Source organism: Protopterus annectens, chromosome 2.part0 (genome assembly GCF_019279795.1).
Source record: "Protopterus annectens isolate FY-2018-M chromosome 2.part0, PAN1.0, whole genome shotgun sequence".
Classification (NCBI taxonomy): domain Eukaryota; kingdom Metazoa; phylum Chordata; order Ceratodontiformes; family Protopteridae; genus Protopterus; species Protopterus annectens.
In genome coordinates, this window is record NC_056728.1 from 135,241,162 (window position 1) to 135,256,224 (window position 15,063).

General features: G+C 34.9%; 1 protein-coding gene across 2 annotated transcripts in view; it reads left to right on the forward strand.

Moving 5' to 3' along the window:
* HECW2 (HECT, C2 and WW domain containing E3 ubiquitin protein ligase 2) overlaps window positions 1-15,063 on the forward strand; it is a 2,117,141-nt gene that overhangs the window by 1,384,355 nt on the left and 717,723 nt on the right. The window lies entirely within an intron of this gene.

Below are 15,063 nucleotides of genomic sequence, written 5' to 3' on the forward strand. Positions count from 1 at the left end.
GGTTGGCAGAGTGTCCTAAGTATGAAAGAGAAATACTGGATCATTCACCTGGGAGCTCTTTTTTCTCCAGGTTTGAATGACCATTTGTAATGTATTTTCACATATATATTAATAATATATATATATTTGTTAGTTATTTAACACCACATCTGGGCTTTATATTATTGTTATTCACATTTATATTTTTGTCTAAATTGTATTATTCATGCACTGTTTGTGCATTTAAGAATTCCTACTTATTAGTTAGGTTTCAGTGTGAAGCATGTCTTTAAATCTGATTTTGTAACTAATTGGTAACCATTTGGTTATTAGTTGATTAATTATTTATGTATATATAAGGAGCATGTCTTATGCAATTATTATGGCTGTTATCCTCACTGAAGAAGGTACTACACCGAAACTAGTTTGAGGTTATGGAGAGTGTTTGTCTTTGACACTTATTTACTTCATTAAAGCCTTTGGGAACCTGTTGCTGGCTCTTGTTTGTTCCAAAACTACTCATGCACCAATACAGTTGCCCAACATTTCCTGGAATTCATTAATTCCAATGCCCTAGATCCCCAACCATGTCCCAAGACTTACACTCCACTTTCCTAAGTACCCTGGAGAATATTAGGGTCCAGCCTAACACTCTCATACTGAGCGACTTCAACTACCCCTCCATTAACTGGGAAAACTACTCATGCACCAATACATTTGCCCAACATTTCCTGGAATTCATTAATTCCAATGCCCTAGACAAGCTCGTTCTTACCCCCCCACTAGAGGTAGCTGCATCCTTGACTTGGTCATTACTAACATGGGCGACCATTGCTCTACACCAATAGTCAAGTCCTCCCTGGTTAGATCTGACCACAAGCTAATCACCTTGGAAATCCACATCCCTCCCACCCACCACACCCCCCGCAAACGTAACCACCAAGAAAAACTTTTCCAAAGCTAACTTTGGGCTCCTAAAAACAGAGGTGGCTAACTTCACAGCACCCATGCAAATGGAGATCATTTGCATGACTGCCGAGTCATACACCAATGCACTGTATGAACACGTACACAAATGCATGGATCTCGCCATACCCAATTGAACCAAGATGCTCTCCTCAAAAAATAAGAAGTCAATCTGGTGGTCCCCTGCCATAAACAAACTCTACAACAGAAGGAGGAAACTGATGCAGAATAAGGTGAAGTCCCAAGGCTGAAAAAACTCCCTTATCAACCTCAACAAAAAGTTGAGGTCCCTCATCAAATCCTCTAAAGCTAGCTATGAAAACAGAATTGCAGCAGATAGGCGGGTTGAGCCTAGATGGTCAACTGAAAGCAGTGGATTTTGAGAGCTCCATAAACTAGTATAATAATATAGGAAAATTTAATATTTTCAAGTTTAAAAACATCAGAAAGCTATAAACTACTAAGCTACATAAATATCAATTTTGGTGTCGATATACAAAAATTTTCCTGTCAAGTAACTTGGAGATATATTGAGTCACTGAATAGGAACAGCTCAAGGAATTCTCATCCAGATGCTGCTTTGAAAAAAGAACTGCAGTTGATGATATCTACCTTACAGGAACTATCTTTGAAGATGGATGGCTTTAAAAATGACTTATAAAACCTCAAATTAAATTCTCAAAAACAATTGATATTCTTAAGGCACTATTACAGCAACACCATACAAAAATAACAAATATAGAGACTTCTCTAAATGACATTGAAGGGAGACTGAAAGAGGAAGAATTCCAAAAAGAATTTCTGCTTAAACAGAATATATGGTTGCTTAACAAAATAGATGACTTAGAAAACAGGGAAAGGAGAAACAACATAAGGATCTTTAGTCTGCCTGAAAACATTGAAGGAGAAAACATTATTTCATTCTTAACAGCCTGGATTCCTGAATTTTAGACTTGAAAGAAGGACTTTCATTTGGAATTGAAAGGGCGCATAGAGTACTGAGGAAACTGCTTGTAACTCAATAAATACTCCACTTAGATCCGTAGTTATAAAATTTCTTTAATTTCTGGACAAATAACTAATATTAAAATCTCCTTGGAGAAAATCACCCTTAAAATACAATCAAAGCCTGATAAGGTTTAACAATGATTATTCTTCCAGAATACTAGAAGAAAGGAAAACAGTCTGGCCAATAATAAAACTGTTAAAACAAAACAACATTAAAGCACAGCTGGCCTTTCCAGCCAAGATAAAAATACTTTTTGCCAGTGAGATGAGAACCTTTAATGACTTAGAAGAAGCTACTATATTCGTCAGAAACAACAACATAGTGTCTGTCCCAGAAGAAATGGAATGGCTGGCCCCTACTCTTAAAAGAATAAAAGAAATCCTTGGACTGCTGCTAGAAAGAAGAAACAAAAAATTGATTCCAAGATAGCTGTCCCAAAAAATAACTGTTACAACTACATCTCTCAAAGTATCAACTGATATGGTACATCACTTGTCATCTGTTTTTATTTGAAAGCAAAAAATGAGAGTTTCTTAAACAACTGAGAAACAATAATGATTTATTCAGAATGTTCAAAGAGTTCAATAATTCTTCACAAACAAAGGTAAGTCAAGATGGGTTACTATTTACATTACATATGGGAAAAAATAATGTATTATATAAGCCAAACAAAGCAATATATAATACAAACATAGAAGTTTATATTCCCCTACTTGAACACATTGAATACTTATGTTGTTCATTTTCATTGATTTTACTTATAATAATTTAAGTAATTAATTAACTAATTCAATGAGGTACCATTCATCAGAGTTCAGACTCAAATGTAACAAATTAACATCATATATAATAGCAGTAACAGTACAGTGTTTTGAAAAAAAATGCTGCCATGGAGACTAATGCCTTCTTCAGTTAAAGTATGGTTTAAAAATGTCATGTATATCCTGGTTGAATAATAGTAGCAAGCTCTCAGTACAAATGTCATCATTCTTCTGTCTAAATATAGTTAATATCAATTATGGCAGGTATCACAGCTACGAGTGCTGTTTGATCAATCCTGATATGGTGTGCGTGGATGCAGCCATGTCTGGCAGCTAGTACAAATGTCATTATTATTCTGTCTAAACATAATTAATATCAATTATGGCAGTTATCATAGCTTTGAATGCTATTTGATTAAGCCTGACATGGTGTGCATGGATGCAACTGTGTCTGGCAGCTGTTGTATGTTGCCGTTTTTGTCTCCAGGAAACTGTGGGTTGTGGCTTGCGATTGAGGTTTACTGATGTTTTTGTATTAGGAGGGACATTTGGAGTTTTAGCCTGGATCCAGGGGAAGGGGGTGGATAAAACTGTGTTTTGGGATATTTTGGCAGAGAATAGTTTTTTATACATCTGCTAAGTGAGAGGTGGGTAGGTTGGAAGAATATGTGGCTGTTATCGCTTGTTGTAGCTGCTTGTTGAGAGGTTTTTTTTTTTTTTATTGATTTGTTTGCTCTCCATTCTTTTCCTGGCTGCCTCACTGAAAGGGAGGGAATTTAGGCTTGACGTTGCAGTGTAGTGAAGTGAAGCTTCAGATGCATCTGAAGCCTCTGGTATGCAGTGCACAGTAACAGAAACAGACACTCCCAGGCTGCTATGGTAATGGAGACAAAGTGACGATAATACTTAATGGCTCTGAGGAGCCTCCGTGATGATTCTCGGCAATAAAGTTTTTGTTTTTTTAAAAAATATATATAATAAAAGGGCTGCTTTAAACCACATGTACACATATTGATGGTCTCCCAACACTTCGTTTAGCTTATTAAGTTGACTCTTCTTGATAAAAAAAATAAATAATAAGCACAATTTTATATTCAAAATGTATTTTGGTCCAAACACATTAAGGAGTTACATAAGAGTGGAAGTCTGAATTATTGTGAAAGACTAAGAGCACTTGGTCTTGTGCAATACCTTTTGTAGTGGTCTGGGAGGAGAGCTTGCTCGGACATGTTGGGCATATGGGGATAGCTGATTCTAGGGGTATTTGGGGTTGTCGGGAAGTTTAAGAGAGTCATCATATTTCCTTCGTGGAAATATCTGTGGGAATGGAAGGTGTGTTCAGTGGTTCACTGGTAGAGTGGCCACTGTATGGAACAGGCTGGTAAAATAGAGCAGGACAAATATTGGTTTGGATATTTTAAGAACAGCCTGGAAACACACCATGATGATTTTCTAGTAAATGTGCATAACAAGTCATATAATTGCTTTAACTTGAATTGTGGTTTTGTAACCCATCTTGACCATACATAATACTTAGCTGCCACCAAGGTAACTAATGTTTTATATGTGACATAAAACTGACAAAGTTGTTCAAGGGAAACAGTAGAAGCCGGAACTAGGAATGTCACAGACTGTAACAATCACATTCTGAGCAAATAGTATTAAATTGACAATAATCACTCTGTTTAACCCTTGCTGATTATACAAAATAGAATGTAGAATGTTGCCATTTAAATCTAAAAACTTTCAGTATATGCCATAAAATGGCAATTTATGAATATGGAAAGGAGACTTGTAATCGTTAATCACAATAAGTGAATCTGTTGTTTTTAACCTATAATTTCACTAATTTTATAATAAGAAAGAAATGACAGATTCGAAAATCCTTATGTGTAGGAAATGGGAGGAAGAGGGATACACTGATAATTAAAATGCACTAACTTTTACCAATGTTCACATAAAATAAACTTGATGCTGTAAGTAAGTTAGCAACAAACAAATTGATTACTTAAATGTTGGCAAACAATGAAATATAACCTTTGATATATCCAGTAAATACATTGTATTATAAACATCAGGTATAAATATTATTACCATCTATTTATATTAAGTAATACGTTTTGAAAGACTTCACCAGTAAGGGTGAATATGTTAAATAACTGTGTGGTATAATCTTTTACTGAGGTTTTATATATGATACATCTTACTTTACTATGATTGAATTGCTTGTCATCTGTCTTTCATGTAAATAGTAATTGCTTATACAATAGGTAAACATTTATATTATTTTAGAATTCTGTTTAATCTACAACAGTACTCTATCTGTTCAAAATAATATAAATATTGCTTATTCCTATTACAAATATTCTCCATGTGATAATTCAATTTATGGAGCTCAGATGTTCTGGATTGTCAAGGTATGAGTGATAATCTGATGGACTTAGGTTTATCCATCATATTAGGAATGATTTTCATTCCATGGCTAGTGTGGATCTTAGTTTTGTTAACATTTATTAATTTAAATTTATTTCACAAAAACATTTTTAGTATGCCTGACCAAAACATCACTTTATTGGTAAACACTCAAAGTATAAAACTGATAATTTCCTTTAAAAGCTCAAACATATACTATATAGTTTTCAGAGGAAACTGTTTAATAGTCACAATAAATCAAAAAACACATAGTCTAAATAACATAAGATGAACTTAACTTTATCATCTTTAAATAGCGATGGCTTAAAAAAATCCTAGCAAGAGATCAAATCTACTGAAATATTTAAAACTGAACAAAGCACAAAACAAAGCACGAATAGTCTTCCTTCAAGAAACTCATTTCAAAACAAATGACAATTACAAATGGAATCCTAAGGAATATATGGTATTGGCACAATCCACTTATAAGACAAAAACAAAAGGGGTAACAATTTAATGGAAAACAAATGTAATTAACCCAGAAATAATTTATAAGTATGAACATTTAGTAATAGTTAAATATAACAACAGAATATGGACCCTAGCCAATCTATACTAGTTCCCAGGCATCAGAAGAAGAACTGTTAAAAAACACTTGGATTTCATCTCCAATAATTATAAAGGCAACTTAATATTAGGAGAAGATTTTAACTGTGTATTTGTTATTTCTGAAACTACAAATAAAAGACCGCTGCATACACCTGCTGTATCAAAAGCTTTAAACACAAGGGTAGAATAATTTCATCTTGTAGATACTTTCAAATTTAAAGAAGATAAATCTTTGTTGTTTTCTCATCAAGATCACAGATTTGGTACCCAAATTAGAATAGATAAAATTTTTGCTGCCCATGACTTACACTCTAAAATCATTAATTTCTCAATCACTTTCAGACCACAATTCATTGATACTAAAACTTCAAAATGGTTACAAACCATTAATCTTTAACTCCAGAATTCCAGCATATATAACTAAAATTAAAGAGTTCAAACTCTGGTTATTATCTGAATTACAGTTCTTCTTAGATATTAATTAAACCACAGAGATAAATAAAATTAAAAGCTTACATATATGGTAAAACCCTAACTTGGTATTAAAAAAAATCAGAGAATGGGATTCTGAATTATTAGATCTACAATCCAAACTTTTGTCAGTAAAAGCTGAAAAAAATCAAAATCATTTGGAGATGAAAAAGAAAGAAGTACTAAACAATAAATACAATGGAATTCTAACACATAAAACTAGTTTAGCTTTAGAAAAAATAAAAATTAATACCTTAGCCACTTCTCCCAAATATCTACATAATTTATTCACAAGAATCAAAATACAATCAAAAGCTAATAACATTAAAAGTATCTTCCATGAAAAGAAAGGAAAAATGTCTCAGATATAGGTGACATTCTTTATGTCTATAGAAATCACTATATGGAACATTTCCAAAAAGAAAATATACATATTGATCAATTAAATCTAGATTAAAAAATATTCTAATATAAAAAAAACTGAAAAATGAAAGTTAGATCTGTTAGCACCCATACCTTATAAAGCAATTACAGATACAATAAAAGATGGCAAAAGTAATAAAGCTCTAGGTATAGATGACATAATTATGGAAATATATAAACTTTTTCCTTCCAAGATAATATCCCTCTTCCATAAAACTCTATTATAAATTCAGTCACAAGCTTTAATACCACCCTCTTGGAGATATTCCTTAATCACACATATCCTAAAGGAAAACAAATCCCCAAACCTCTGTATCTCATATAGACCTATATCATTATTAAATAATGACTATAAGATATTTATGACAGTATTAACTAACAGAATAAAAATACAACTATCCAAAACAATAAATAATGATCAAACTGGATTTATATATCATAGATACACACATGATAATATTAAAAGGATAATTTATCTTATAGATTATGTTAATAAAGGAAATAAAGAAACACTCATAATTGCCTTAGATATAGAGACAGCCTTTGATTCTCTAAATTGTGACTATTTATTGAAAATCCTAATGCTATTTGAATTTCCTGCATCCTTTGCTTATCTCTTAAAGAATATATGTACAAATAATTTAGCATATGTCAAATTAGGTCCTTTTACCTCTGAATCTCTACATATAACAAAGGGGACTAAACAAGGATGTCCCATGTCACCAATTCTATTTGTACTGGCTATTGAAATATTGTCAGATTCAATTTGTATATAAAAATCAGAGTAATAGATGTTTATGAACGGTACAATTTTAAACCAATACTATTTGCTGATGACATATTACTAACATTATCTAATACAAAAGAGACATTAGAAGAATTGGATATATTGACAAATTTTGCATGACTTCAGAACTCCATTTCAATAAATCAAAATCAAAATTTTATTTTTAAATAAAAAAAGAACTGCAGACTAAGGGGGATCACATCATAAGGAAACAATAATCTACCTTAAAATATCTAGGAAATGAGTTATCCAAGGATAATAATGAATTAGTCTCAAAAAGCTACAATAATATCATCAATATAATTAAAATCTCTGAGGAAAAGTGGAACAAAATAATATTAACATTTGAAGATAGACTACAATTAATAAAAATTATTTTACTACCCAAGATCCTATATATAGCTTTGGCTGTACAACTGTTACCAGAAAGGAATATACTTAAAGAAATAAACTCAAGCCTAATAAAATTTTTATGGTTTCCCAAAAGAAACAGAATAGCTTTAATACATAATATCAGACCATGAAAACAGGGAGTATTAAGCCTTCCTGATGAGTTGGGAGGGTGGCCTAATGGTTAAGGTGTTTGCCTTACAAACACAAGGTGCAGAGTTTGAGTCTCATAAGGGATAATTGGCTAGGCTTAAAATGGCTCACAAGGGCAGTTAGCCTAGTATGAACCTAATAATAGTAACCTAATAATATAGAAACATATATAAAAGCATCAGTATCTAAAACAATCTCAGAATGGATAAGTCCAAGTTACTCTGAAAATTGGAAAGAATTACTGACTGTAATATCAATAAATAAATTTGATTTACAGAAACAAAATCAAATAACAGATAAAAACAATTTGCCTTGGCACATGTTATGTATTAGTATATAATATAACATAACTAAGCTCAGTAAAACTCATATGATTAATGGTTACATTGACTCATTTAGGAAAATTATTAATGCAAATATAGATTCAAAAATCTGGTTTGATTTTTTAACTCCATTTATAGTCACAAAAAAGTTTATATTATAGTTATTATTAACTCGCCGAGTGATGTTGACATCCTACAGAAAGACCTCACTGACTTAAGCTCAATGGCAAAAAATGTGTCGTCATCCCTTTTGGGAAAAACCCAGTTCCCATGAATTACCACATCGATGGTAGTCCACTGAACACAGAAGGCATTATAAGAGATCTGGAAGCACAGGTTGACAGCACCCTCTTTTTTTTTACCTCCACATCGCCACTGTGGTGAGAAAGTCCTTCTATGTGGCACATCTCATTACTAAGGGTTTTGCATCCAGGAAGAAAGAGGTCATTATCTCCAGCTACTCTTCCCTCATTAGGCCAATCATTGAGTACAATGCCCAATTTAACATGTACCTCACTAAACACCTGCAACAACTGGAGAGGCCGCAAAAGTACCTCACAAAGAGGATCCTAGCCCTTAAACATTTGTCCTATATGGACAGACTAAAAAAACTCTAATTATCCTCTGTCTCATATCACCTACTTAGAGGTGATCTATGCTTGACTTACAAAGCCATGTCTGACCCACAAAGCCATGTCTGACCCAGCTCTGTTAGAAGTGTTACATCTAAAGAAATCCCAATCCCTCTGCACCACATGCTCCAGAGACCTCAGCCTCATTACCACAATCAGCAGAACATGCCGGAGGGACAGGTTCATAACCCAGAGACTGTCCATGCTATGGAATAGACTTCCTATACATGTCAAGCAGAGCACCTCACTGGCCCTCTTCAAGAGAAATCTTGATGAGTGGATGGGAAATAGAAAATTCACCCCAGGGATCACTCCAGTGGCTTTACTCAACAGAGGCACTGGGAACTAAGGTCAGGTGGCATGATACCAGGGTAATCCTATGGGCTAGGCTTGTAAAGGCTCCAGGGCCATTAGCCTAGTACACACCAATGGACCTATATACACATGTACACATGCATATATATGTTTATGTATCCATATACACACACACACACACACACACACACACGCGCGCATATATATATATATATATATATATATATATATATATATATATATATATATATATATATATATACACACACACACACATACACACCTGATATTATCGAATTCTCACTTACCCGAAAATTACATTCACGAAATGACTTCACCAAAAATTTATTTTAACAAAAACTCAGATCACCAAAGTTGTACTCTGGGAAACTAATCACTTGGCCACCATGGTGAACTTTGCCCTTTTCCCCACTATAGTGTGATCTCGGGGTTGGTATATGTAGTTGGGGGGTGGGTGGCACAGCCCCGCACATGGGGGTGTGGGGAGCAAAGCCTTTGACTTAGGTGGGTTTGATTTGATTTGGTTAATTTTTTCATTTTTTTTAATGAACTGTGAAGACACAGGGTCAAGGTAGGACACATAAACAATACCTTAATGGCTGGAGCAGGAAGGGGGGCCATGTCATACATCTGGTCACCTGGTTGGTGTACCAGTAGAGGGAACGTACTTTTTTTTTCTCTTCACTTCTTGGTCACAACTGCCTGTTTGTTCTGCACTAAGGTGAAAGCCCCAATTCCCATTCAGATCCTCTCTGGGACAAGAGCCACTAGAAACCATTTATTCCACTACTTGGTGACAGCAGTCCATGATGACATCAGCCAGGCAACCATTAGGGAATTTTCTACATTGGTCCCTAATCCCACCCCTTGGTGTTGGCATAGACATCTGCTTCACCATGTGAACTACCAGTGGTCCTCCCACAGGGCTGTGTATGTTTCCACGGGTACTCTTTCAGAGCTAACAATATACTAACTTAGGTAGCCATGCTCAAATCACTCTTAGCATCCATGGCATTGCTTGTCAGGTGACCTACCGCCTTCCTTTCCTGGAGTAGCATTGCAAATGGCTAGTGAGTCATCAAGTCCTACTTTCCCGGGTGGGAGTATCAGACAAAAGGCACACCCCCTCCCCACACCTAGCTCTTCTAAAACTGAGTCAACTGAGGCACAGTCAGGGTTTTGTCCCTCTGTTTCACAGAGCTGGTATTTTTCTGTTGATTTTATGGGTAAAGCTTGCCTTAAGAGCAGTGAATGGCATCCCCTGCTCTAACTCCTGTCTTTTGTACTGTTGTGTCCTATACATATTTCACTCGTCTGACCTCCAGGCACGGCACCTGCTCTTCCTCTACCTTCTCACCACATGCCCCCTTCTCCTTCCTTTCTCTTGACCTTGTCTTGCCAAAGGCCCCCACTTGGTAAGGTTTCAGGTGTACAGTAATAGACTGGTTTCTTCTGATACCTGATACCTGACAGGAAATGTAAACTAAATTTTTGTGGATAGTCTCTGCATGTCTGCTAACAAGCCTTGTTGAGATTGAATAGCTCTGATGTTTGAATAGTTGTGTACACATAAATGCTGTTGTTCTCAGAATCCCTCCAATTGCTTGATAGTTTGGCATGTTTAATTGCTTTATGAACAACTGCACCTGCCATTAACCGGGCTCATGGAACAGAAAAATAGCTATATGAGTAAGTACAGCTACCTGATTAATAATTAAAAATAAATTAGGCAGGCCATATCTTGCCTGGCCTGCAAGATCTGTAGTATTTTAAAAACATTTCTTTTTTAATTGGTCAAAATTTGCACTGCTTACAGCATATGCAGAACACATCATAATTGTAGCACTGTCTAGGACTATTACATACATGTACAAAAACATTCCTAGGTTTTAGGGAACTGATCAGTCATATGCTTAAGTACATTGTATATAGTTAACTCAGCAAGAACAAATGTTGCTTCTATCAGCAAATGAGCACTGTGTGTGTGTATATATTGCATAGTAATCCAGTTCTTAATAGAATTGCTTATTAAAATAAAATATTTTATAGGAAACACAGATGCTAACGTCTACCTTTATTGCTGAACATAGTATGCACGACCTCATATAAAAAATAGAATTTGCAGTCAGTTCACCAACTGTTCATGTCACTAAGTCTGAAACCATGACATTTGGAATATGTGCAATGAAGGCTTTCATAACTAGAAAAAAACACTCTTTCCACATCAGTAATTTTAGCAAATGTGCATTTTTTTTAAATATCTTCTTTTTTTGGCTGCTCCCGTTAGCGGTCGCCACAGCAGATCATCTGTTCCCATTTCTTCCTGTCCTCTGCATCTTGCTCTGTCACACCAACCACCTGCATGTCCTCTCTCATCACATCCATAAACCTTATCTTAGGCCTTCCTCTAAATATGTACTGCTTTAATCTAACAGACAAGAATATTTAACTAAAATACATTCAGTTTAGGACACACCAGATTTGACATTTTCTATTCAGCTCAAGTCCAATGTGACAAGTCTAGGAAAAAAAAGAAAAATATAATCGTTATTTCTGACAGAACTTTTATCCCATGCAGTAGGAAGCACCAAGTTGCATATTTTACAGTATGCAATTTCAGTATAATTGCTTAAGAGCTGTAATCATCTCAGTGTGCAACAAAATTGTGTGGAGTTTGAAACAACCCAGTTTTTCAAAAATGTCAGCAAGTAAAGACTACAGTGTTATCTTAGCCATGATGGTGGCATGAACATTACTCGCACTTGACCTTGCTTTATTTTCTAGAATACCCTTTGTGGCCTCACACTGAAATTTTCTATCATAAGATTCACAGAAAAGTATGTGTCTATCTTCTAACATTTGTGTGCAGAATTGCAATGTTTTCTTCTACCTCTATAAAGTACTATTAACGTGAGGTCTTGAGCTGCAGGCCTGTTAAGAACTTCATCACTCCTTTGGTTAGCATTCATCTTGGGCTGTAAAATTACATTTCTGTAGTGACTTCTAGTGTGACTCTATACTTCTCCATTGGCATAGCTTTGCTACCACCTCTGGGTCTTAAGGACTTCTTTGTGCCTTTTTTGCCTTTCACTGAGAATGTATTCTCATTTACTATTAGAGTGCTTCTAAGATGGGATCCCGCACTTGATGTAGAAGCAGACAGAGAAATATGTAAATTAAATTATACAGAAATATGTAAATTAAATTATACAGAATTATGTATTTATTCATTTATTTTCAATACCTGCTTTGTCCAGTTGAAGATCACAAGAAATCAGAATATATTCTGGAAAGTAGTGGACTTAAGGCTGGAAGCAGTCTTGGGAGGGATGCCATTCCATCAGGTACATGCAGGCTCACACAGGTCATCATCAGGTACATACACATGTGCAGGGGAAATTCGAACCCATCTTGTGAGGGGGCAGCTTGGACATAGCTAATCTACCAACTCACAGGTCTTTGGGATGTGGGAGGAAACTAGACCCAACATCATAAATACCTACATGAGCAGAGAGAGAACATGCAGACCCCACAAAGAAGGAAACCTTGCTGGGAATTGAACCAATCAGAGTCAGCACTGCTGTACCACTGTGGTACAAGTACAAATTAAAGCTAAAAAAATCAACATCTATTCAGCTGATGGCAAAATGGCACCACCAGCGTGCATGAATGTTTTTACCTGGAGTTGGTTCATAACATTCCTGCTTGGAGCTGGTGTTCCAAAGAGAGGAAAATTAGTTTTCTTTTCACTACTGCCACAAGCAGAACTCTGTAAATAAATTGAGACTCATAGTCAAGTTGAAAGACAATGTTCTTATTAGGGAAAAAACTCAAAACATTTTCTGAGAAAGAGAAGCATAGCTGTAAGGAAATAGGGATCCTTCAAACTGGTTGGGGCAGGAAGTCCACTTGGTTCACAATAAACTCATTATTTGAAAGCTTTTGCAGATATTTGTAATTAACATGAAATCTAGAAGTGGTTACCACTCCTTGTTTTTAGTTGAGATACTTGAACAGAAACCTTTATATTTACTTACTTGTGTATAACTGTCACTTCTCAAGCATTCCTCACTCTGTCACTCCTGGTAATAAGTAAGAATTTCCCCTTATAAAAGCAAGAAAATAAGTTAAATTTTTCTAAAAAAAAGGATTGTAATTATTTGGTGTGGGAGACTGCAATTGAAGCAATTCAGGAAAAGGTGCACTTTAAAAACTTCACTGACAGTTATCTTAACAATTGCTCAAAGAAAGCCTGAATGCGTTGCAGTGCATTTACTAAATTAATAACAAGAAAGCCGTCATGGAGAAGGAAGGACAGAATGATATTGTGTGAAGAAGCCTTGACTGAAAAACAAAACTACACCTGAATGGTTGTCTCTATCCTGCTGTTTTGGAGTAAAGCAAATTATCAAATCATTCAAATTATTTGTCTCTTTCTGATAGACTCTAAGATATGTTTAGAAGCAAACTCGTTGAAGACTAATTAAATGAATCCTATTCATTGAAAAATCTAAAAATTATTTAGTTGTACATTCATTTAAGATGCACATGTGCAACAGTGCACAAAATTTTCTACAGCATTCCATTTTGGAGGCAAATCCCTGCAACCACCACCTATATAGGACACACTACCTCATGCAGACCATAATCATAACTCAAACCTAAACCAAAAACCTAACACTAATCATAACCATAGCACTACCTTAACCAAAACCAAGACCTCAGTCCTAACTCTGAAGACAATAATTTATGCACACTCTGTAGTAGCCAAATTTGAAAATGGCATTTGGGTTTTTTTTTTATTCAAAGTAATTTTTAGTCGTGTGGTATTTCATTCAAATACAACATGCATACAAGTAAAACTTGCTTAAGAACTTCCAGACTTCCTTCAACCAATTTGTGCACAAACAAGTAACTTTTTCCATTGTAGGGGCATAGATGACTTGGCTCTGATTACACAAACAGTTCAGTGGACTGGCTATGAGATGCTGAAGAACTTCATCCAGTACTTTTGACTATGAGCAAGTCACTTATCCAGACCTTACATCTGGACAACAGCTGAAAGTGAACTTCAACCCAGTTAGACAACCTGATTAAGAAAATATACATATAAAAAAAATAAAATGCAGTCCAGTAAGAGGTTAGCTAGGCTGATGGAGGAACTGGACTAACAGGTAAGACCAAACATCTGATTGTTTGCTCACAGATCTTGAGGAACAAATGCTGGACCAAGCTGTTGTAAAGTCAACCCAGGCAGAGGCATAATCAGAAGCAGTTTTTTATGTATGAGTATCAGGAATTTAAGCTTCTTTTTTTCAAACATCTTTATTGAGTTATCACTTGTGACGTAGGCAAATTTACATTCATATAAAAGTAATCAAACTATATTAACATAAACATTATACTTTACATATATTACTATATATCATATAACCTAAGCAATATTACATAAATTATTTAATTCCTGATTTTTTTAAACAAAACACAACTTCATTAAACCATCACTTAAATACACAGGCAATCATATATATTTATATAAATGAAAATAAACCACACCAACACAATCCTAATCACAAGCATTTTACATCACAAACCTTACTGAAACACTCCCAGTTGTAAACATTATACATCACTTATAATATACCCAATGTTTCTCACTCAGACATTACACAGCTCATTTAAGTCCTGCCTTCTTTTAAACCTCATTCCTCCATTGTGTGCATTGTTCCCACAATTCCCATTTTTTTCCTATGTAGTTTGCTCTTACCCTTTTCTAAAGATCTCGGTTCCAGTTGTTTTATATCTGTTACTA